Source organism: Salmo salar, chromosome ssa16 (assembly GCF_905237065.1).
Source record: "Salmo salar chromosome ssa16, Ssal_v3.1, whole genome shotgun sequence".
Taxonomy (NCBI): Eukaryota; Metazoa; Chordata; class Actinopteri; order Salmoniformes; family Salmonidae; genus Salmo; species Salmo salar.
Genome location: NC_059457.1, coordinates 31,039,113 through 31,064,019, shown reverse-complemented (window position 1 = coordinate 31,064,019; position 24,907 = coordinate 31,039,113). Strand labels below are relative to the sequence as shown.

Here is a 24,907-nt window from a genome sequence, read left to right as displayed (position 1 = left end):
ATGAGTGAGAGGGGCAGCCGTGATCTCTGCACCAATGTTTTGAAAATGTGAGTTTATTTCATCCAGGCCAGCTGCTTTCTTAATATCAATAGAGTTGAGTTCCTTTACAACTTCTGAGAGCTCAATCTCGGTAAAATTAAATAAATGAACCGTAGGCCGGCATGTGGCAGTTTCATTCACAACCTCATTTGAGATGTTTGGAAGGAGTTCATTATCAAATAAATGCTCAGCTTTAGCAAAATGCTCATTAAACATGTCAAGCAGTTTATTCTTGTCAGTCACGTCCATTGAATTTGAGGTCAATTTCTACGGAAGACCAGAGTAGTTTGTGTTAGCATTCATGGATTTAATGGTTTTCCATAATTTCGTTGGGATATTGAGGTTTGCGTTGGTAGATACATAATAGAAGCTAGATTTGCATTTCCGTATTAACAAGGTGCACTTATTTCTCAGTGCCCTGAATACTGTAACTGGCATTCAGTCTGGGAATTACCCTTTCTGGCTTTGGCCCATTGTGTATTTCGTTTATGGATCCAATCAGATAATTCCCCTGTAAACCAGGGATTGTCTCTAACTCTTACCAGGTACTTTTTGAGAGGGGCATGTTTATCACAGATAGTAGAAAACATTGAATGAAAATAGGAGAATGCCTCTTCGATATTTGGAATAAGTGTGATCCTATCCCAGTTGCATGCATAAAGTTCATGCAGGAATGCCTGCTCATAGAACTGCCTAAAATCTAGTTTGACAATGAACCGAGAGGCCACTTTGGGGATTTTGGTGTCTCTAATGCAAGCAACTGCACAATGATCACTTAAATCATTAGCGAAAATCCCAACGGCCGAGTATTTATCCAGATTCTTTGTTAGATTAACATCAATAAGTGTTGACTTAGAGATATCTTTGGGATTGAGACTTGTAACCGCATTTATAATTTTAGTAAAATGTAATATATTGCACAGTCCTCTTATGGCCTCAGAGTTCGGAGATAACCAATCCCAGTTTAAATCGCCCATCAGGACCATTTCATTTTCCCCCCAACCACGCATCAGTTCAGCCAGAGAATCCAGGGATTCTAGTTTTGCAGATAGGGGTGGCAGGTAGCCTAGTGGTTAGAGTGTTGGACTAGTAACCGTAAGATTGCAAGATCAAATCCCTGCGCTGACAAGGTAAAAATCTGTCGTTCTGCTCCTGAACAAGGCAGTTAACCCACTGTTCCTAGGCTGTCATTGAAAATAAGAATTTGTTCTTAACTGACTTGCTTAGTTAAATAAAGGTTAAAAAAAATAAGAGGTAAGATCCTTGTTCTGCCTGTATTTCAAGCATCTAGTGACAGGACCTGCTTGAAGACAGATTATGAGATTTACGTTAGTGTGTGGAGTGTCCTCCAGACAAGACGTCCCTACTCTGATTAATATTTTATCAGAGCTCATCACACATTTTTACAGGGACGGGGACCAGACAGTTCCCTGGGGCAAAACTCTTCAATTCTGCAAAACCCCTAAATGGAGAGGGCAGACACCAGTGGCCAGGTGGGAAAAACACTAGCTCTGAATGGCCTTTTCACCAGGAAGTGCCAGCCAGACCCACACAGACATTCAAGAGCAGTTCAGTAAGCGGAAACACTGGCCACTCGTTTCCTGTGATTGTACTGTCTTCACAGCCCTTCAACCCTACCCTCTATCAACATCATACGGTAGAGGAACTCAAATGGCTAGATTATCAAATACAATACGCGTATGTAAAATTAACCCAAAATGCCTGTTTTTGCTGGAGCATCGATAACATGATTATATTTGCATTTCTCCTAAAAAATGTAGGTGTCAAAATGAATATAAAGGGCAACATTTGTCCTCATGTGTACAATATAAGCTCCCCTATCTTTTCCTGTGATTGTGAGATCATGTTGTAACCCAAAGCCCCATTTGAATAGATAGGTGAGGTAAGTAGAACTACCAACAGGTTCGAACACAACAGCCTCTAATATTGACAATCAAGTCAATGAGTTCATATTTTAAGATTACATTTTTAAGATTTAGCGACATGATTTAGATAATCAGTGCATGGGATGCAGTACATGTTCCCTGTGCCCAAGAACACTAAGGTAACCTGCCTAAATGACTACCGACCCGTAGCACTCACGTCTGTAGCCATGAAGTGCTTTGAAAGGCACATCAACACCATCATCCCAGAAACCCTAGACCCACTCCAATTTTAATACCGCCCCAACAGATCCACAGATGATGCAATCTCTATTGCACTCCACACTGCCCTTTCCCACCTGGACAAAAGGAACATCTATGTGAGAATGCTATTCATTGACTACAGCTCAGTGTTAAACACCATAGTGCCCTCAAAGCTCATCAATAAGCTAAGGACCCTGGGACTAAACTCCTCCCTCTGCAACTGGATCCTGGACTTCCTGACGGGCCGCCCCCAGGTGGTAAGGGTAGGTAACAACACATCTGCCACGCTGATCCTCAACACAGGGGCCCCTCAGGGGTGCGTGTTCAGTCCCCTCCTGTACTCCCTGTTCACTCATGACCGCACGGCCAGGCATGACTCCAACACCATCATTAAATTTGCCGATGGCACAACAGTGGTAGGCCTGATCACCGACAACAACGAGACAGCCTATAGGGAGGAGGTCAGAGACCTGGCTGTGTGGTGCCAGGACAACAAACTCTCCCTCAACGTGATCAAGACAAAGGAGATGATTGTGGACTACAGGAAAAAGAGGACCGAGCACGCTCCCATTCTCATCGATGGGGCTGCAGTGGAGCAGGTTGAGAGCTTCAAGTTCCTTGGTGTCCACATTTACTATGAATTGAGCAGAAAACAGTAGAGAGGACCACACGTAAAGACTAAACACCAGAAATGACTTATTTAACATAAAGGAGGGTGTGTGTTAATGTGTTGAGTCTCCAAGGGGTAGTATTTATGACCATGGAAAGGCACCTTACCCAATAATAAAGGTTTTTACTTTAAACCCACCCAGAAACCTCAGTGGAATGCATGATTCATAGTCTTCCTGTAGTCTACATGGTTTCTACGGCTTCGCATGCAGCACTCAACATTCAACTCAACTCAGTATTGCATAATATGATCCCAAGATAAAGAATTTGAATTGCTTAACGTACAAGTGAGTGCACGCACACACACACACACAAACACATATTCTGACGTTTGTGAGTATGAGACACATTCAATGCCCTATGCCTCATTCTTGCCATTTGGCAACCTCTCAGATGGGAAAAGCAGCATCCCTAACACAACTTTCTCTCTCTCTCCATTACAGACCAAGTACATCTGTACTAATAAACACTTCCCCATTCCCCATTGATAGGCATATTTGTATCTCTTACAGACAATGGAGGTTTTCCTGCCAACTTTCCTTGAGACTATTTTGTGTATGTGTGTTTGTGCCCAGATAGAGGGGGAGAGGAGGATAGAGCTGATGTGAGTGAGTGAGTGAGGAAAGAAGAGGGCAGAGTAACTATGTGTCAGAAAACAGAGAAACGTTGGGACTGAGAGACAGAGGCCACGCAGAGATGGCAGGTTCAAAACAATGTTTTTAACAGGATGGGTGAATACTTTGTTACATAATCAATTCCTCTGGCAGCAAAAACTACTCTTCTGACCAGAGTACTTAATAGTTAAACTGGTGCACTGGGTCCCAGTCCACTGGTTCTCTTGGGAGTTTTGTACCAGATGAGCAAACATCTAGGGTTTTCAATTCAAAACCCATGAAAACCCATGCTGTAATTTCAGTGTTTGTACGGGCTTTGAAAGCACTGATTCTGAATGAATTACCTTTCCCTATATGTTTAACTCATTGGAGCCTTGGAGGGCCCAGAGGCCCAGGACAAACACTACAGTGGGGGAGGTGGTAAACATAAACACTCCTCCATCCTAAGGTTGGCGTGTCGTCAGCCGTCAATGCACGCAGGACACAGAGGCTAAGCAAACCAATCAACAACCAGTGAAGAACTGACTGACGTCAAACACTGGTTACCAACTCTTCACACTATAAAGCCAACCATACATATCACTTCTCTGAAAAGCTAGCTTCCTATCCAAGGGAGACAATTGACTTTCTCAGTCTCAGGCAAGTTATTCATTGTCCAAGGCTGCATGGCCACAAACACACACAGTTATCATTCGATCTAGGAATCAATAGGATTTTTCACCTACAAAACAACAAAAGTTCAAGGTCTTTACTCACGTGCACTAGCACAGTGAAATGCCTTTTTTGCTTGCTCTTTCCCAACAATACAGTAATCAATATGAGTAGTACTATCAAATTAAAATAAATAAAAGTCAAGTAGAACAAAAACACATGAGAAATAGAAATAAGAAGAACATGAGAAAGTAAGTAAGCTATATACAGGGTCAGGTCCTGTCACGTCCTCCTGGCAGAGGGTATTTTGTTTATGTGGTTTGGGGTGGTGATTTTTTTGTAGTAGGGTGTTTGATTTATTATTTCCGGGTTTTGGTCTATGTTCTTTCTGGTTTGTGGTATTTCTATGTGTAGGTTAATGGGGGGTTGGACTCTCAATTGGAGGCAGGTGCTTTCTCGTTGCCTCTGATTGAGAGTCCTATATATGGGTAATTGTTTGGTGTTGTGGGAGATTGTTTCTTGTTTTGCCTGTGTGAGCATGACAAGACTGTTTTGTTGTTTGTAAGTTCTTTGTTTTTGTTATTTTGGTGTTCTCTTTATTTAAAAATAAATACAAGATGAGCATCCACATTCCTGCTGCGTTTTGGTCCTCTATCCCCGACGACAACCGTTACAGAATCTCCCACCAAATAAGGACCAAGCAGCGGAGGAAGGAGCAACGGAGGGACGATCGTGAGAAGTGGACGTGGGAGGAGATTATGGCCGGAGAAGGTCCATGGAGGAAGTGGAGTGAAGACAGGGAACGCTACAGGGGAACACGACTGGCGTTTAAGCCCGAGAGGCAGTCCCAATAACTTTTTTTTTGTGGGGGGCACATGGGTAGTTTGGCTGGGTGAGGATTGAGCCCCAGGCCAAATCCCTGTACCTTTTCTGGGCAACCAGTGACTGGACAGGTCCCGTGCTTCGGGGTAATGGGTACTGTGGCAAGGCCAAGTATTTTTAGGCCGGTATGCGCCGTACCAGCGCCCCGCATTTGCCAGGGGGAAGTGGGCATCCAGCCAGTAAGAGCGATGCCAGTTCTGCGCTTGAGACCGCCAGTACGCCTCTACGGTCCAGTGCGTCAGCCCTGTCCGACTCGTCCTGTTCCCGCTCCCCGCACTAGCCCTGAGGTGCGTGTTCCCAGGCTGATGCCTCCAGTACCAGCACCACGCATCAGGCTTCCAGTGCGTCAACCCAGTCCGACTCGGCCTGTTCCCGCTCCCCCCACTAGCCCTGAGGTGCGTGTCCCCAGACTGGCACTACCAGTACCACGCATCAGGCTTCCAGTGCGTCAGCCCAGCCTCCAGAGTATCCGGCAACAGTGTGCAGTCCAGAGTATCCGGCAACAGTGTGCAGTCCAGAGTATCCGGCAACAGTGTGCAGTCCAGAGTATCCGGCAACAGTGTGCAGTCCGGAACCGAGGGGGTCTGCCTGCGACCCGGAACCAAGGGAGTCTATCAGCGACCCGGAACTAAATATGATAAACTGTGTATCATATGAGTCTGCCTACAGTGTGGAACGGAAGAGGTCTGCCTACGATCCGGAACGATGGGAGTCTGCCTACGGCCCGAAACTGAGCAAGTCTGTCTGCATTCTGGAGGACAGTAGGCTGGAGCCAGAACCACCTGTATAGGTGGGTAGGGGAGGGGGGGGTGTAGCACAAGTGCCGTCGGTGACGGCAGCCACCCTCCCTTCCCTCCCTTTAGTTTAGGGGGATTTTTTTATTTTATTTTTTTTATTTATGAGGTGCATCCGGGGTCTGCAACTTTAGGGGGGGGTACTGTCACGTCCTGACCGGTATAAGGGTTATTTGTTATTGTAGTTTGGTCAGGACGTGGCAGAGGGTATTTTGTTTGTGGTTTGGGGTGGTGATTTTTGTAGTAGGGTGTTTGATTTATTATTTCTGGGTTGGTCTATGTTCTATGTTTTGTATTTCTATGTGTAGGTTAATGGGGGGGAGACTCTCAATTGGAGGCAGGTGCTTTCTCATTGCCTCTGATTGAGAGTCATATATATGGGTAATTGTTTGGTGTAGTGTTGTGGGAGATTGTTTCTTGTTTTGCCTGTATGAGCATGACAAGACTGTTTTGTTGTTCGTGAGTTCTTTGTTTTTTTATTTTGGTGTTCTCTTTATTTAAAAATAAATACAAGATGAGCATCCACATTCCTGCTGCATTTTGGTCCTCTATCCCCGACGACAACCGTTACAGGTCCAGGGTCAGTGCCATTACCATATTCACAATGTGCAAGGATACAGAAGTGGTAGGGATAGATACTTTCTCTTGCCACTGTATGTGAACCCTTTGGAATTACATGGATTTCTGCATAAATTGGTCATAAAATTTGATCTGATCTTCTAAGTCACAACAGACAAACAGTCTGCTTAAACTAATAACACACAAACAATTATACGTTTTCATGTCTTTGTTTACATGGTATTTCAATATTCATAGTGCAGGGTGGAAAAAGTATGTGAACCCTTGGATTTAATAACTGGTTGACTCTCCTTTGGCAACAATCTCAACCAAACGTTTTCTGTAGTTGCGGCTCAGACCTGCACAACGGTCAGGAGGAATTTTGGACCATTCCTCTTTACAGAACTGTTTCAGTTCAACAATCTTCTTAGGATGTCTTTTGTGAACCACTCTCGAGGTCCTCCCACAGCATTTTAAATCGGGTTGAGGTTAGGACTCTGACTGGACCACTCCAGAAGGCGTATTTTCTTTTGAAGCCATTCTGTTGATTTACTTCTGTTTTGGGTCGTTGTCCTGTTGCATCACTCAACTTCTGAGCTTCAATTGGAGGACAGAGCCTTACATTCTCTTGCAAAATGTATTGATAAACTTGGGAATTCATTTTTCCGTCTGATAGCAAGCTGTCCAAGCCCCGAGGCAGCAAAGCAGCCCCAAACCATGATGCTCCCTCTACCATACTTTACAGTTGGGATGAGGTTTTGATGTTGGTGTGCTGTTCCTTTTTTTTCTCCACACATAGTGTTGTGTTCCTTCCAAAGAACTCAACTTTAGTTTAATCTGTCCACAGAATATTTTGCCAGAAGCGCTGTGGAACATCCAGGTACTCTTTTGCGATCTTCAGACATGCAGCAATGTTTTTTTTGGACAGCAGTGGCTTCTTCCATGGTGTCCTCCCATGAACACCATTCTTGTTTAATGTTTTACGTATCGTAGACTCATCAACAGATGTTAGCATGTTCCAGAGATTTCTGTAAGTCTTTAGCAGACACTCTAGGAGTCTTAACCTCATTGAGCATTCTGCACTGTGCTCTTGCAGTCATTTTTGCAGAACGGCCACTCCTACGTAGAATAGCAACAGTGCTGAACTTTCTCCATTTATAGACAATTTGTCTTACCGTGGACTGATGAACATCAAGGCTTTTAGAGATACTTTTGTAACCCTTTCCAGCTTTATGCAAGTCAACAATTCTTAATCTTAGGTCTTCTGAGATCGCTTTTGTCCGAGGCATGGTTCACATCAGGCACTGCTTCTTGTGAATAGCAAACTCAAATTTGGTGTTTTTTTTACAGGGCACGGCAGCTTTAACCAACATCTCCAATCTTGTCTCATTGATTGGACTCCAGGTTAGCTGACTCCAATTTAACTTTTGGAAAAGTCATTAGCTTAGGGGTTCACATACTTTTTCCAACCAGCACTGTGAATGTTTAAATTGTGTATTCAATACAGACAAAAATACAATAATTTGTGTGCTATTAGTTTATGTCACGGTGGTCGTAGGGTAAGGACCAAAATGCAGCAGGAATATGTACACTCATCTTCTTTTATTAAATGGACAAAAGTTAAAACAAAACACGTATACCAAAAAACACAACGACGAATAACAGGCCGGTAAGGCACAAAGCTATACACAGCACAATCTCCCACAAAAAACCCATGAAAACAAACTCCTAATTATAGGACCTTCAATCAGAAGCAACGATAACCAGCTGCTTCCAATTGAAGGTCCAACCCCAATAAACTAAACATAGAAATAGACTTGACAGAACATAGAAATACACTAACATAGAACAGTGCCCAAAAACCCTGGAATACATAAATCAAACACCCCTCTACATACACACACACTCCGAACCACATAAACCAAATACCCCCCTGCCACGTCCTGACCAAACTACAACAACAAATAACCCCTATACTGGTCAGGACGTGACAGTTTAAGCACACTGTGTTTGTCTATTGTTGTGACTAAGATGAAGATCAGATCAATGTTATTACTAAATTATGCAGAAATCCAGGTAATTCCAAAGGGTTCACATACTTTTTCTTGCCACTGTATGTACAGTATAGAGGTAAGGTCACTAGGCATAACAGCAGCATATATGATGATTGTATGTGAGTGCGTGTGTGTAGAGTCGGTATGAATATGTGTGCATGTTATGTGTGTGTGAGCAAATTAATTGTGTGTGAGTGTGTGTGTGTGTTGGAGTGTCAGTGTGAGTGACTGTTTAGAATGTGCATAGAGTGAGTGTGTGAATGTGCATAGAGACAGTTTGCAAAAATTTAAAGAAAATGGAAGAGTCAATGCAAAATGTTCTCAATGGTGCAGCTGTATATCTTTTTGAGAACTCTACACTAAAGTTGCTGGCTGTAAGTAACCTAAAACAAACATTCCACAGCTGACCCACTGGATGATCCAGGAAATATGATGTATTTGAACAAGATTAATGCAGGAGGCGTTTTAAAAAAAATAAGTGGAAAACCCCTAAATAAACACATGATGAAAATCATGAAATCACAACAAATAACACGTTCATATCTGCATACAGATTTTACCCCTAAACCTGCTGCAGGAGGATTTTAATGAATATTGAATATTTAAAATGGCCGCCAGAGAGCAGCTGGGAGTGGTGTTTGTAGACCCGGCGTGGATCAAATTTGACCCAAGTAATCAATTAAGCATTGCCAGCATACCATAAACATGTTTCCAATACGTACAGTTCCATTTACAACCACAAATACCAATAGCCTACCAAGAAAACCATAATATCTATTTCTATGATGAAACATACCGATATGTAACTAGACCAAGGGGCATCATTTGGGTTCTTGCATTGGAATTATATTGAATTATGCTTATTTTACGCTACACCACAATAAACATAAAAGTTCAAATGCCGACACCATTGAGTGCTTTTGACCAATAAGTGATAAATCTAGCTGGTTGTTTTTTTTCTTACCTCTTCAGAAGAGTTGCAGCCTCCTTGATGCTCTGTGGAACTGCCTGAGTAATCGATCACTCCATTCTTCCTGAAATCTTCTTGTAAGATACCTCTCAAATGCCAGTTGGATTAGTTGAGCTTTCCTCAGGTGTAGAATGCTTCTTTTGTGCTGACTGAACACGTTTGTCAAAGTAGAAAATGAGTTCTCGCATTTAGCTGTGGACACCCCACTCATGAGCCCTATGATTTCATTTTGAATATCGTGTGACATGTATGTGGCCTTGTGGGGTATGGTGCTAAACAACTTGGCAAGTTCCTTGTCTTTTCGGAGAGTATCTTTCATAATTGACAGAAAAAATCCACTGCCTCCGTCCCCTCTTGACTCAATCGTGTCCAATGTCCCCCTCAGTGGTTACTGGTTTGAAACAAGGAATTCAGTGACGTCCACAATCGCCGACAAACACGTGATTTCTTGTCAGTACCCATCGTTAACAAGTGTTGACACTGATGTTCTCATAGGACTTCAAACTTGTTTTTCTTTCCACAGTGCAGTGCATTTCAAATGCTCTTTGCTTGATGCATGACTAGCGAATCCTTTGGTACAATCTATAAAATTCTTCCAGTTAGAATACCCAGCTTGGGTTAAGGCCTTGTCTGCATTAGTATTGGACCCAACTTAGAACTTTCAACATGGGAAACAAAATGCCGCATCTGCAGTAACTGAGTATTACAGCTACTCTCTTCCTATGAACCAGGTGCTATTAAAGTAAACTTTTTGGACAGAAAACCTGCAGCTAGGGTAGGATTCTAGAATAACCAGAGCTGGCTCCTCTGTTCCAAGATCGTCAGGAACAGTCGGAGGTGTAGGGGGCTGTGGAGCCATTATCCTGGCGGCACTTATGGAAGGGTGGGTAGGCTCTGCAGGCAAAGCTAGCTGAAGCTCTGCAGCATCATTGCTGCTGGACTTGGTGGCAGCCTCTGTGGTTTGATGCTGCTGCTGCTAGTTGCTCTCATTCTCCTTTGGCTTTGTTTGGGTACTTTGGCAAAGCCAATTTCTGATATCCATCGTGGCAGTGGCAGATTAGCTGGTTCGAGCTAGCTAAATAGGCAAAGGCTAATAACACTACGCTCTTTACATCTCGCTAAGAAGCAAACTAATCTGTGTAGTGGTGGGGCGTGAGGCAGAGTTGAGTAAAGCAGCTTCAACAGTTAACTTGGCCCCACCCTTATAAATCAAAATCAAATATTACAGGCAGAGGCGTATCACGTTATTCACTTAGCCTACCATAGATGAGAAGCATTTTTTCCTCACTTTTTATGGAAACCCAACCACCCCAGTGGCTTTCCATAGCCCCCCTACACACACCGCGGCACGCTCTGTCAACTGTGTAAAATACTTAAGTAAAACTACTTTATCTGTACTTTACTATTTATATTTTTTGACAACTTTTACTTCACCTCATTCCTAAAGAATATAATATACTTTTTACTCCATACATTTTCCCTGAGGCCCACAAGTACTGAGCAGGAGAGGAAAATGGTCCAAGCGCACACTAATTAAGCGAACATCCATGGTCATCCTCTGATCTAACGGATTCACTAAACACACATGCTTCATTTGTAAATGATGTCTGAGTGTTGGAGTGTGCCCCTGGCTATCCATAAATGACAAAAACAAGAAAATGGTGCTGTCTAGTTTTCTTAATATAAGAAATTCAAAATGATTTATACTTTTACTTTTGATACTTAAGTATATTTCAGTAATTACATTTACTATTGATATTTAAGTATATTTAAAACCAAATACTTTAGACTTTTACTCAAGTAGTGTTTTACTGGGTGACTTTCACTTTTACTTTTAAGGTATATTTACTTTTACTTTTACTTTTACTTCAAGTATGACAATTGGGTACTTTTTCCACCACTGGTGCTGACACAGTGCAGCAGAGATACAGATTTTGCACCAACCTATTACTCAGTCATTTGAACTTTTTTGCTGTTTTTATATAGGATCATAAAACTAAAACTGAGGGGTCACAAGTATTAACTGAGGGGGCTAAGCCAGCTAGTTAATTTTGGCTAATCTCCTGTTTTTATTTTAATCTCCTGTTTTTAGCCCCTCATATGATCTCTGCTTGTTGGCTAACTATCCACCTTGTCATTGGCATAAAGCAGTGTTTCCCAACCCTGGTCCTCGAGTTCTCCCAACAGAACACATTTTCATTGTAGCCCTGGACAAACACACCTCATTCAATTCTTTGAGGGCTTGATGATTAGTTGACAAGTTGAATCAGGTGTGCTTGTCCAGGGTTACAATAAAAATGTGTACTGTTGGGGGTACTCGAGGACCAGGGTTGGGTAACACTGGCATAAAGAGTGAACAGATGAATCAGATGTATGCACATATGTTTTTTTGTGTGTATGTATATATTTATACATACACCCCCTACAGCTTGTAGGGGCACAACCAAGGTGAGGAGTATAGGCCAGCCAAGAAAATAAAATACCCTTCAAAGTGGAAAGGAGAGGTTCAACATGGGCCAGCATCCCTGTGGAACGCTTTTGACACCTTGTAGAGTCCATGCCCTGACAAATTGAGGCTGTTCTGAACTCAATTTTGACAGTTCATTCGTAACCTTATGTCACAGCCTAGTGGAGACCAATATTTACCTTGTGTTATTAAGCTATACAAAACAACGGTTGCTTATGTGTATGGCTGCATTTCAGATACATTTTTGTACGTTTGAATGTTGCAGTAATAGGGCCTAGACATAGTATTTGTGCAAGCTAGAGAGAATATTATTTTGATAGCAGGCCTGATTCCAATGGGTCGACTGCCCCCGCATGGAAAGAAAGAGAACTGCTTATTTTCAAGGAATCACAAGGCTAATTTGAATTTCCTAATGCAACAGGAAAATTATCAACAACAAAAGAGTGATCAAGTTAAGATCTGATATCTGTAATACTCACTTAGTTTTTTTCAATTGCTTTAGTGCTATTTTCACAAGAATGTGGTGAATTCTTAAACTCTTATTACAAAACTCCAAACTGGGAACACTTGTAACGCAGTCTTATATATAACACCTTTTATTGTGCATTCTGTTTGTTTGGAGCCATATTTCACCATACAACCATTGACTGAACATATACATGTACTGTGAAATACCATGAGAACATTGATTTAATCACCAAAACAAAACATAATTGTATCAACCAGTTAATCCAATAGCAAAAAAATGCAAGATACATGTTTCAAAATGTCCCTTTGAATGTAGTACAGTACTGTAAATTACAGGATAATTACAACATAAGTTACTGTAATCAAATGAAACAAATGAAATGAAACAAATGAAATGAATGAAAGAAACATTATGTTTAGCAGGCCCTAGTTTGCATCAAGCTTGTCTTGAGCATTTAGCCATAGGTTCTCATCAAAATATCTCCCCCAAGCCTCCCGGGTGGTCCAGTGGTCTAAGGCACTGCTTTGCAGTGCTAGCTGTGCCACCAGAGACTCTGGGTTTGAGCCAAGGCTCTGTCGCAGCTGGCTGCGACCGGGAGGCCCATGGGCTGGCGCACAATTGGCCCAGCGTCTGGGTTAGGGAGGGCTTGGCCGGCAGGGATATCCTTGTCTCATCGCGCACTAGTGACTCCTGTGGTGGGCCGGGCGCAGTGCACACTGACCAGGTCGCTAGGTGTACGGTGTTTCCTCCGACACATTGGTGCGGCTGGCTTCCGGGTTGGATGCGCGCTGTGTTAAGAAGCAGTGCGCCTTGGTTGGGTTGTGTTTCGGAGGACGCATGGCTCTCGACCTTCGCCTCTCCCGAGTCCGTACAGGAGTTGCAGCGATGACAAAACAGTAACTAATAACAATTGGATACCATGAAAAAGGGGGTAATATTCAAAAATATATATTAAACATTTTTAAATTCCCCCACATTGTCCAGGCACTTGAATAATGAGCAGTCATACGTATTGTAATCATGTATTCTATTTTACAGTATTGTATTGTAATTATGTATTGTAGTTGCTCAGTTGGTAAAAGCGTGGCCGGGGCAGACTTAGTGATTTGGAGGCCTCCTATGTGTGTACATGCACAATTTTATTTTAATGGGTGTTATAGTAAATACATGTAATTTAACTGTAATAATGTATTACCTTTTAATGTGCCATGAACACAACCAGATGTTTTCATCTGATTGTCAAACAAATCATTTCAAAAAGTAGGTTACCTTAGATTAGAACATTCATCCAAAATAATTCCAGCATCCAAACAGTGAACTGTGCATCCACCAACTTCCTTACATTCACAAGTGACTGAAACTATCTCACCGGAGAAGGTGTCAGAGAGAGTGAAACAGCGCCCCTCTGTCTTACTATATGTAGCCCGTGTATCTGATGCTGTCTGGCCAAAAATAGTAGGACATGCCATACTCTGCATCAGATACTATACAAGTTTCAAGTTTTATTAGTCGGTTGTACGGAATACACATGGTATACACCGTCCAATGAAGTGCTTACTTGCAGGTTCTTTATTGACAATGCAACAACAATAAGAAATAAGAAAATATAATACAATTAACATAAAGTAAATGACTCAGTAGAATATAATAAATATTTCAGCATAAACATAATACAGGAAGGCACAATTGATAGTCCAATATTTACAGGTGGCGATTGGGGGCAAGTGTTTAAATTGTGTGGAATTTACCAATCATAATAAGAGTCTGGTAGCTGCAGTGATCTGTGTGTAGCATGAATGTATGTGTGTATGTCTGTGTGTGAGGTGTGTGCGTGAGGGAGTTGCATGTGTGCTAAGGTCTGGAGAATCAGAGCAGGTGGCAGGTGGCCAGTCCATACTACCGCTGTTCCGCATTCTGATGGCTTGTAGATAGAAACTGTCCCTGAGCCTTCTGGTATCAGACCATCTGCCCGATGGTAATTGAGTGAACAGCTCGTGGCTGGGGTGTGTGGGGTCCTTGATGATGCTGTGGGCCTTCCTCAGGCACCGTTTCAAGTAGGTGTCCTGGATGGGTGGGAGCACAGTCCCTTATGGTGCAGCGGTAGTATTTGGAGAGGACCCGGGGTGACATGCCGAATATCTTCAGGCGCCTTTGGAAGTAGAGACGCTTTTGATGGTCCAGCTCAAGTCCTCAGTGATGTGTACATCGAGGAACTTAAAACTGCAGTCCTGTTGATGTGGATCAGGGCATGTTCTCTCCTCTGCTTCCTGAAGTCAACAATCAACTCTTTTGTTTTGCTGATGTTGAGGTTGTTATCCTGGCACCACAATGCCAGTTCATTTTCTCTTTTACCTTTATTTAACTAGACAAGTCAGTTAAGAACAAATTCTTATTTACAATGACAGCCTACTGGGGAACAGTGGGTTAACTGTTCCCTGGTAGGCCGTCCGTCGGCTCGGGGATTTGGTCCAGCAACCTTTCGGTTACTGGCCCAATGCTCTAACCACTAGGCTACCTGCCACCTGCCACCCAACTTACCTCCTCCCTATAGGCTGACTCGTCCTTAGTGGTTATCAGGCCTACAACGCTGGTGTCGTCACGAAACTTGATGAAGGAGTTGGTGTCGTGCAAAGCCACACAGTCGTGGGTGAACAGGGACTAAAGCAGAGGGCTGAGTACACACCCCTGGGGGTCCCCTGTGTTAAGTCAGTGTGGAGGAGGTGTTGTTGCCAATCTCAGTTTTTCAAAAGTTATCTATCTATTTTGCTTATCAGATAGGATTATATGCATAGAAATAGAATGAATAGACCGAACAAATCATTGACTTGAACAGGGACTCACGTTCTATTAATTCTATTTTTATGAATTTAATCCTATCTGATAGCCGAAATACGGATAGATAACTTTGGAAAAATTGGGCCCTGGGTTGTGGGTTCGATTCCCACTGTGGTCACATACGAAAATGTATGGACTCACTTTGTATGGACTCACTCAGTGAAGGCTCTTCAGAGGAGGAAGGGGAGGACCATCCTCCTCAGAGAATTTAGAAAAATATAAATAATGAAACAATAAAAAAGTTAGACTTCTTAGATAAAACTATAATACACTGCTCAAAAAAATAAAGGGAACACTTAAACAACACAATGTAACTCCAAGTCAATCACACTTCTGTGAAATCAAACTGTCCACTTAGGAAGCAACACTGATTGACAATAAATTTCACATGCTGTTGTGCAAATGGAATAGACAACAGGTGGAAATTATAGGCAATTAGCAAGACACCCCAATAAAGGAGTGGTTCTGCAGGTGGGGACCACAGACCACTTCTCAGTTCCTATGCTGCCTGGCTGATGTTTTGGTCACTTTTGAATGCTGGCGGTACTTTCACTCTAGTGGTAGCATGAGACGGAGTCTACAACCCACACAAGTGGCTCAGGTAGTGCAGCTCATCCAGGATGGCACATCAATGCGAGCTGTGGTAAGAAGGTTTGCTGTGTCTGTCAGCGTAGTGTCCAGAGCATGGAGGCGCTACCAGGAGACAGGCCAGTACATCAGGAGACGTGGAGGAGGCCGTAGGAGGGCAACAACCCAGCAGCAGGACCGCTACCTCCGCCTTTGTGCAAGGAGGAGCAGGAGGAGCACTGCCAGAGCCCTGCAAAATGACCTCCAGCAGGCCACAAATGTGCATGTGTCTGCTCAAACTGTCAGAAACAGACTCCATGAGGGTGGTATGAGGGCCCGACGTCCACAGGTGGGGGTTGTGCTTACAGCCCAACACCGTGCAGGACGTTTGGCATTTGCCAGAGAACACCAAGATTGGCAAATTCGCCACTGGCGCCCTGTGCTCTTCACAGATGAAAGCAGGTTCACACTGAGCACATGTGACAGACGTGACAGAGTCTGGAGACGCCATGGAGAACGTTCTGCTGCCTGCAACATCCTCCAGCATGACCGGTTTGGCGGTGGGTCAGTCATGGTGTGGGGTGGCATTTCTTTGGGGGGCCGCACAGCCCTCCATGTGCTCGCCAGAGGTAGCCTGACTGCCATTAGGTACCGAGATGAGATCCTCAGACCCCTTGTGAGACCATATGCTGGTGCGGTTGGCCCTGGGTTCCTCCTAATGCAAGACAATGCTAGACCTCATGTGGCTGGAGTGTGTCAGCAGTTCCTGCAAGAGGAAGGCATTGATGCTATGGACTGGCCCGCCCATTCCCCAGACCTGAATCCAATTGAGCACATCTGGGACATCATGTCTCGCTTCATCCACCAATGCCACGTTGCACCACAGACTGTCCAGGAGTTGGCGGATGCTTTAGTCCAGGTCTGGGAGGAGATCCCTCAGGAGACCATCCGCCACCTCATCAGGAGCATGCCCAGGCGTTGTTGGGAGGTCATACAGGCACGTGGAGGCCACACACACTACTGAGCCTCATTTTGACTTGTTTTAAGGACATTACATCAAAGTTGGATCAGCCTGTAGTGTGGTTTTCCACTTTAATTTTGAGTGTGACTCCAAATCCAGACCTCCATGGGTTGATAAATTGGATTTCCATTGATTATTTTTGTGTGATTTTGTTGTCAGCACATTCAACTATGTAAAGAAAAAAGTATTTAATAAGATTATTTATTTCATTCAGATCTAGGATGTGTTGTTTAAGTGTTCCCTTTATTTTTTTGAGCAGTGTATATTCACCTCACCAAATGATTGATTAAAACACAATGTTTTGCAATGAAGGTCTACAGTAGCCTCAGCAGCACTCTGTAGGGTAGCACCATATTCTAACCAGAGGACAGCTAGCTTCTGTCCACCTCTGGGTACATTGACTTCAGTCCAAAATGGAGGCTCACGGTTCTCACCCCCTTCCATAGACTTACACAGTAATTATGACAACTTCCGGAGGACGCCCTCCAACCTATCAGAGCTCTTGCAGCATGAACTGACATGTTGTCTTTCCAATCAAAGGACCAGAGAATGAATCTAGTACTGAAAGCATAAGCTACAGCTAGCTAGTACTGTAGTGCATAAAATGTCGTGAATAGTTGACTCAAAGAGAGAGAAAGACAATAGTTGAACAGTTTTGAACAAATTAATTTCTTCCAAAATTATGTAGGCTCTGTGTAGCGGTTAGCTTGGTTTGGATACATTTTTTTTTCCTGTTCACAGACAGCTGATGTGTTGTGCACTGAAGTCCACAAAAAGAATGGAAAAGGTTAGTGGAAGAGAGTACGTAGATGGATGCGAGAAGGAATTATATGTACAACGAGCTGTTTTATGTGTGTCACGTCCTGACCAGTATAGGGGTTATTTGTTATTGTAGTTTGGTCAGGACGTGGCAGGGGGTATTTGTTTTATATGGTTCGGGTTGTGTGTGTATGTAGAGGGGTGTTTGGTTTATGTATTCCGTTTTTTGGGGGAATTGTTCTATGTTAGAAATATACTATGTTCTGTCTAGTCTATTGTATTTCTATGTTTAGTTTATTGGGGTTGGACCATCAATTGGAAGCAGCTGGTTATCATTGCTTCTATTTGAAGGTCCTATAATTAGGAGTGTGTTTGTTGCATAGCTGTGTGTTGCATGCAAGGCTGTTTGTCGTTCGTTCGTTCGTTCGTTCGTTCGTTCGTTCGTTTCTTCTTGTTTTGTTCAATAGTGTTCTAATAAAGTGAATATGAGCACTCAACCCGCTGCGCCTTGGTCCATCCACCACGACGACCGTTACAATGTGGCTGCTAGGAAAGTGAACTGTTTACGTGTGATCGGGGGCCTATTCATTGTACTGATTCTGTTGAAAAATGTTTCTTAAACGCAAGCAAACGGAACAAAACAGAGATAAACACTCTCGTTTGCAACTGTTGTACTTATGATTGCACCCTAGATGAACTAGATGCAGACAAGAGTGTGCAATGCTCTATTGGATGTGTGCTGTCTGTCACCTTGATTACCCAAACTTCTCTTGATCAATGATCCTACGTTGTAAACTTTCATTCATAGGCTAGGTTGTAGCAACCTCATAATGGGTAGAGGGAAAATTTGAGTATCATGTAGTAGCCTAAACCTATCAACATTACATTGAACTGGGTGAATGGAATATGAATGACAGTCAACTAATATGATGTAATAGAAATAAGGCCATGTTCATGAAAGAATAATAATCTTCCCTCATCTTTTTCTTTTTACCCAATTTTTCTTCCCAATTTTCGATCTTGTCTCATCGCTGGCACTCCCCAACAGGTTCGGGAGAGGTGAAGATGGAGTCATGTGTCCTCCCGAAACATGACCCGCCTAAACACACTCCTTAACACCCGCCAGCTTAACCAGGAAGCCAGCCGCACTAACGTGTCAGAGGAAACACTGTTCAACTGGCGACCGTAATCAGCCCGCAGGCACCCGGCCCGCCACAAGGAGTCGCTAGAGATCGCGATGAGCCAAGTAAAGCCCCACCAGCCAAACCCTTCCCTAACCCGGACAACGCTAGGCCAATTGTGCGCCGTTGTCACGACCGTCGTATGAATAATTGGACCAAGGCGCAGCGTGAGTAGAGTTCCACATTTTAATGATAGTGAAACTTCCAAAACAACAAAGATATAACGATCGTGAAATACGTAGCGCACATAGGCACTCATACAAAACAACTGGACGCCATGCCTGGACTGAGCACCGGCGCAGAGGAAGGCTCCGGCCATGGAGCGGGACTGGACGCCGTGCCTGGACTGAGCACCGGTGCAGAGGAAGGCTCCGGCCATGCAGCAGGACTGGACACCGTGCCTGGACTGGGCATCGGTGCAGTGGAAGGCTCCGGTCATGGCACCGGCGCAGGAAGCTCTGGGCCGTGGACCGTCACTGGAAGCTCCGGGCCGTGGACCGTCACTTGAAGCTCCGGGCCGTGGACCGTCACTGGAAGCTCAGGAATGTGAACCGTCGCTGGAAGCTCTGGACTGTGAACCGTCGCTGGAGGTTCCGGGCTGTAGACCGTCGCTGGAGACTCCGGACTGTACACACTCACTGGTGGACAAGTGTGGGGAGCCGGCACAGGTTGCACCGGACTGATGACACACTCTTCAGGGCCAGTGCGGGGAGCCGGCACAGGACGTACCAGGCTGGGAAGGCGCACTGGAGGCCTGGTGCGTGGAGCCGACACAGGTTGCACCGGGCTGGTGACACACTCTTCAGGGCGAGTGCGGGGAGCCTGCACAGGACGTACCGGGCTGGGGAGGCGCACTGGAGGCCTGGTGCATGGAGCCGGCACAGGTTGCACCGGACTGATGACACGCTCCTCAAAATGCCTGCGCTGCAGCATACTCCTAGCCAACATCTCTCTCCGATATCCCTCCTCAAACTGCTCCATCGACTTCCAGATGGTCTCTGGCTCTCTCCTCGGCTCGGCCGATCGCCCCTTGTGCCCCCCCCAAAAAAACTTGGGGTTGCCCTTGGGTTGTTTGTGGCCGCGGACCCCGGCGTCGGCGCTGTCCTCCTTTACTCCTCGGCGACTCCCGCCAAGGAAGAGTCTCGCATCCACCTAGTATTTCTTCCCATGACCAACTCTTCTTCACCTCCTGGGCACACTGCTTGGTCCTGACGAGGTGGGATATTCTGTCACGACCGTCGTATGAATAATTCCACATTTTAATGATAGTGAAACTTCCAAAACAACAAAGATATAACGATTGTGAAATATGTAGCGCACATAGGCACTCATACAAAACAATATCCCACCTAGCAGGTGAGAAAAAAGACACACTAAGTATGATCCCCAATTAGAGGTAACGATATTCAGCTGCCTCTAAATGGGAACCATACACACACACCAACATAGAAATATAATACCTAGAAACCCCCCTAGTCACGCACTGACCTAAAACACCACAGAGAACCCCGAGGGCTCTCGATGGTCAGGGCGTGACAGCCGTCCTATGGGACCCCTGGCCATGGCAGTGCCTTAGACTGCTTTGGTTTAAAGTGTCAGCTATGTAAATGGAATAATTTACGGTATAACAGTACGGTATTGGCCAATGCAATGAGTAAAGCTGTGTGAAAACCTAGCTGCCAAAAGACCCGAGCAACTTCATTTTGGATACATACTTGCTGTATAAGGGATGCGTTTGTTACATGCAGTACATTTCTCTTCCTGTCAATATCAGATTTGATTTGTTTTTACTCTAAAGTAAAATCATAATAGTCATCATCATAATAGAACATTGCAGTATAAATCATGCTTTATATCTTTAAACTTGACAAACATACATTTTCATTGTGCAGGTCTCAAAATATCTATAGTTCACAAACCAGTTTAAAATGTATAGGTTAACCAAACGGTTAAGTGATTATCAATTAAGAGAAGTTGGATTAAATAATAGTGAAATGTATTAACCAATGAGAAGACAATCATATCAAAAGTAATGTGAGCATTACATTGTGAAAAGCAAGTACTCTATGAACATACATTGCAATGTGAAACATATTTCTAGATTAAACAATGATTACGTTTGGTGAAGAAGTGACTGTGTGATGTACTCAGTCAATTGAAAATGTGCTTAGAGTCTGTTTTGACTTTTGTACTAAGAGTTGTGAAAACTGACCACATAATTGTGAAAATTGCAATAAAAAAACCCTGTAAGATGCAGTTTTCATGGATACAACATTTATTCCCTTAGACACAGCACAGATTACCTGGATGAAAGCAACTTTCTCAATGTTATTTTATTCATGTGGGAGGCTGGAAGACAGGCTGTCACCCTTTCTCCTCCATGAAAGCCCTCCTGATATTGAGAAACCCTCCCCAAAAGCTATCCGTTGTCTGGGCAACGAGAGTGCTTGTGTACAACAACGAAAGTCTGGGGAGGAGGGAGGTGGGCACTGTTAGTCCAGTTTCTTCCACTGGGAATGTCCCAGGCTGGCTCAGAACCACCCAATACCAATGAGCTAATGATTAAACAACAGGACTGTGGGACAGAAAAACCGTCCAATTTCTCAATTACCACATAGTTAGTTAAAGGAAAATTCCACTTAAAAAATATATTTTGGTATTTGTTTCAATACCAAAATGCATCATACTGTGACACTTTCTGTATTTTTACATTTCTATATCTTGAAACCTTGATTGCAGACATGCAAAACATTTTGGGACTGTATCAACAATGGATTAATGAAACATATACCAAAAGATGGAAAGCCATAAGAAAAGTGTAGGCTACTGTGTTTAGGTTGTGGAGTTTGATGTCTAAATAGCAAAGAATACCTTTATATCTGGGATCTGGGTATCTGTTCAATGGTATTTTTGATTGTTGATATTTAGGCCTATCCATTCATTTTGGAAGAATACAACAAATAAATTCCCCAGGAGTTTTTTTCCTATCATAACCCCAAATATGGTTTAATAGTTTACAAACATCAAACAAACAATGTAGAGTGACAGTCCTTGTATCTAGACGAGAGTACAACTGTCTGTGAATCAGCAGCTGTCAACCAACACAGAGATATTGTATGGCACTAGACACAACCCATGCATGGTGCGCTTAAGTTTAGGAGCACATCACAAGCTAGGTTTCCATCCAATTGGCGATAGATTTTAATGCAAATATTCTAAAATCCACATAAAAACCATATATGGATTTTCCCACCAGATGTGTTTCCATCAAATTGATTTGTTGCAGATAAAAGTCTGTGCATGATGACGTCGTGCACATAAAATTAACTTATTTTGCGGTGAAATTCACATGTACAAAATACAAGTTAAATGGGTTTCCATCGCATTTTCAATTCTACTGATGGTTTTGTCACAATACATGTTGCGTTATATAGTGAATGTTCTTGGCATGTGTGCCGTAGCCAACAGCTCACACTTGCCGATACAGTGCGGGTATAGCCTACACCTACAGTGCCTTCAGAAAGTATCCATACCCCTTGACTTATGCCACATTTTGTTGTGTTACAGTTTGAAATTCAAAATGGATTAAAAAATAATAATTCTCACCTATCTACTGTCAGTACCCTATTTTGACAAAGTGAAAACATGATTTTAGAAATGTTTGCAAAGTTATTGAAAATGAAATACAGAAATATCTCATTTACATAAGTATTCACACTCCTGAGCCAATACTTTGTAGAACCACCTTTGGCAGTGATTACAGCTGTGAGTCTTTCAGAGTCACTAAGGGCTTTGTGCAACATTTATCCATTATTCTTTTCAAAATTCTTCAAGATTTGTCAAATTAGTTGTTGATCACTGCTAGACAACCATTTTCAACTCTCCAGTCCTAATCAATTTCAAGAAATATCCATAACATGCTGCATCCACCACTATGCTTGAAAATACACGTGTTGTATTGAATTTCCGAGAAAAAGTTATTGTTTTGCCAAATTTTTTTGCAGTATTACTTTAGTGCCTTGTTGCAAACAGGATGCATGTTTTGGAATATATATATATCTTTTTTCAGGCTTCCTACTTTTCACTCTGTTCATTAGGTTAGTACTGTGGAGTAACTACAATGTTGTTGATCCATCCTCAATTTTCTCCTATCGCATCTATTAAACGCTGTACTGTTTTAGTCACCATTGGCGTCATGGTGAAATCGCTGATCGTTTTCCTTCTTTTCAGGCAACTGAGTTAGGGAGGACGCCTGTATCTCTGTAGTGACTCTGTGTACTGATACACCATCCAAAATGTAATGAATAACTTCGCCATTCTCAAAGGGATATTCAATGTATGATTTTTATTTGTAATTTTTTACCAATTTACCAGTAGGTGCCCTTCTTTGCAAGGCAATGGCAAACCTCCCTGGTCTTTGTATATATATTATATATTTTAATTGTTTTCGGGACCTGCTGTCCATCTTGACCCTGTTCTGGGTCCGGATCTGGTCAGCAGTCCACTGAGTATGGAGGGTGTAGAGTATCATTGTACCATCTAAACCTCTGTGAAATCTATTATCCATAAACAAAAACATGTGCCCTTTGAAGAGGGGGGATTGGTTAAAAAAAATGTACATTGAAATATATCTATTTTTTTTTCAACTGTTTGAAGCTGACGTATAAAAACAAAATTAAAAGACGCAAAAATGAAACTTAAGAACGGGAAGCAGAGAAATAGCACACATAGAACAGATCTACTGCTTCTTAGACTTGCTTTCAATGAGAATGATAGAACTGTAACAAACATTTCTGTGTGAATTTGATCAAGTCGCCCAAAAAGTTACATATTGCAGCTTTAAACAAAATCCAATGACATCGTGACATTTTTTGATTTCACCTTGAAATCACGTTAGTTGACAACTCAACCATGCAAATCAAAACTAAACATTGAACTGATGTCTGTGCCCATTGGGGTACTTTACCGGCATATAAAGGTTGGAGGGAAACCTGGTTACAGATACTGATCAAACCCCAAAAAATATTACTGCCTTACCTTTATTATAGTCCGAAATGTAAGCGGAAGAACAATACTGAGGAGCACCAACACAAGTAGAGACAAGATAAGGCTTTCAAGTTCAAACTCCTATGCAAGTGGTACAGCAGAACTCCCCTCGAATGTCCCACCTCTTTTGCGCTTTTGATGAGCCGCGTAAATTGCATTGGCTACCCTTCTCACGCTTGTTTTACAGTCAGTTGAGGAGTGACCTGCCCCGTTAAATGCAACTGCCCTTTTAGTCTTTGTTAATTTCAACATGTGATGGACAGTTAACCCTTCGTCTAATCCTTTACCATTTGTTGACACAATACTAAACCCTATGTGAATGCATGATCTCTGAAATCTGATAAGGTGATTAAGGGTTAACAGATGGACATTGAAATGCACTTCACTTATACACACGATTCTGCTGTCTCCAACTGCCTAGTAGATGTCCAATAGCTTTATCCATCGTCAAACAAGAAGACTGTTGCACCTTTCTGTATGGACAATGAGTGACTGCACTACAATTGGTACACACCAAAAAGCGCTATGCCTAAACTTGTACCAACACAAGGAACAACATTTCCATACTGGCAACACAGTCTTCCCTGTGGCTCAGTTGGTAGAGCATGGTGTTTGCAACGCCAGGGTTGTGGGTTCGATTCCTATGGGGGGCCAGTACAACAACAAAAAATGCATGAAATGAAATGTATGCATTCACTACTGTAAGTCGCTTGATAAGAGCGTCTGCTAAATGACTAAAATGTAAATGTCCCTTTAGTGTAACATTCAGCATTTCTAAAATGTTCTGTGTCACCATGGAAGGGTAATCTTACACATTTCTTGATCTCACCCTACAGACACTGTAATTACTGGGTTATGACTATAGTGGTGATGTGGAAGAAACTGATTTAATGTTGTGGTTTCTTAATGTTTGCTATTGAGTGCAATATTGCAAAGCCCTTAAAATGTTAGTGCTTATAAGCCATCAGCCCCTGCCCCTTGGATTTGATCTGCCTTTAAGCTTTAGTCAGCAGTTTTACCAGTCCACACTTCCTGTTTGCTCTAACACTAGCGCTTTCTCCCCTGTCATGACCCCCAGCACGCACATCCGCCTGGCCCCCGGAGATCAGGTTGGCCTTCAGTAAGATTGGAGAGAGAGGGGTGTAAATCGGAAACCTGTGATCCAAATAAAAGTTTTTTGGTCA

At 43.0% G+C, this 24,907-nt stretch overlaps 1 protein-coding gene across 2 annotated transcripts in view; it reads right to left on the bottom strand.

The window, feature by feature from the left end:
• The window catches only part of ripor1 (RHO family interacting cell polarization regulator 1), a 134,692-nt gene extending 110,799 nt beyond the window's left edge, over positions 1–23,893 (bottom strand). The window contains exon 1 of one of the 2 annotated variants that reach the window (XM_014149065.2): positions 23,715–23,893. The gene's annotated coding sequence lies outside the window, so the exon portion shown is untranslated. Of the gene's footprint in view, positions 1–9,372; positions 9,585–23,714 lie in introns of those variants that run through there. The other variant, XM_014149066.2, reaches the window with a different exon arrangement.
• Positions 23,894–24,907: the final 1,014 nt, after the last annotated feature.